The sequence below is a fragment of the Vombatus ursinus genome, unplaced genomic scaffold (genome assembly GCF_900497805.2).
Source record: "Vombatus ursinus unplaced genomic scaffold, bare-nosed wombat genome assembly UNPS02014817.1, whole genome shotgun sequence".
In the NCBI taxonomy this organism is placed as follows: Eukaryota; Metazoa; Chordata; class Mammalia; order Diprotodontia; family Vombatidae; genus Vombatus; species Vombatus ursinus.
Genome location: NW_020954595.1, coordinates 6,284,681 through 6,286,086, shown reverse-complemented (window position 1 = coordinate 6,286,086; position 1,406 = coordinate 6,284,681).

Genomic DNA, 1,406 nt, shown 5'->3' with positions numbered 1-1,406 from the left:
TACCTTACCTGAGCACTGTCCTTTCCCCCACTTTCTATAAGCACATTCATAAGCTGAGCGTATCATTCCCATTGTCCGTTTTGGAGCACATTGTAGGAGTAATGGCATATTCAAATGCAGACAGACACAAATAAGGCCCTGGATGCTGACTCTCCAGGAATCACCTCTCAGGACTGAGTGCAATGCACAGCATTCCTTGGGAAGGACATCTACAACCTCGTAAAGATCTCCTGTTCACATTTCTCCTCAGTAGTTTGGTATTTAACACGTATCTCCTGTTAGAGAGGCAGCCTGGCAAAATGGATAAATTCGACCTTGGAGCCAGGAAGGCCTGGGTTCAAGTCTGGCTTCTGATCCACAGTGGTTGTGTGACCCTGGAGTATTCACTTAACCATCTGTTACTCTAGGCCAATAATAGTCTCCAAAGAGAGAGCTGTGGCCTGATATCAGGGAGGCTGTGACAATCTATAAGTACTTTGTTAATTAACCAATGGAAAAGTAGGATTTGGGGTCTCATCCCACCCTCCATTCTCTGTCACTTCCATAGCCAATCATGGGTTAGTCTCCAACATCTGTACCACCTCCTTCAATACTGCCTCCCTCCTGTCCCTCCTACCTCTGGCCTCCCAGGGATGCTACGGGAGGAGAAATTCCTCCTCTTCCCCAATTCCTCCTGCCAGTCTAATCTCTCCTCAGTCTCCTTTGCTGCATCTTCATCCTGGATGTGCTCACTAACCATGAGTTTCCCCTAAGGCTCTGTACTGGGCCTTCTATACTATTTTACTTGGTGATCTTCTCAGCTCCAAAGGATTAAATTATTATTTCTATGCAGATGCTTCTCGTATCTACTTATCCAGCCCTAACTGATCTCCCAACTTACAGATGTACATCACCAGCTGTCCACTGTATATCTTGAATTGGATATCCTAAAGTCACTGTAAACTCAACACATTCAAAACTGAACTCAACATCTTCCCCTCCCCAGCCCCAAGCCCTCCTTTCTTCCTAACTTCCCTATTAGAGTTGAGGGCACCACCAATCTCCCGATTACCAATGTTCACAATCTAGGTCCCATCCATGTTTCCTGGCTTCCGTTAAGTCCTAGCCAAAACCGCACTTTCTTCAAGAAGACTTTCCCAATCGACTTTAAAGGTAGTTTGTCCCATTGATATCTTATTTACATTAATTGTTTTAATGTTCTCTCTCCTATTAGATTGTGAGGTCCCTGAGAGAAGGAACTGATTTTTGTGTTTGTTTTGTCTTTCTTTTTGTCCTCAGCTCTTAACAAGGTGCCTGGCCCATAGTAGGTGCTTAATAAATACTGTTGACTTGACCTGACAGAGTGGGGTAGGGGAGAGATGGAGAGAGAGAGAGAGAGAGAGAGAGAGAGAGAGAGAGAGAGAGAG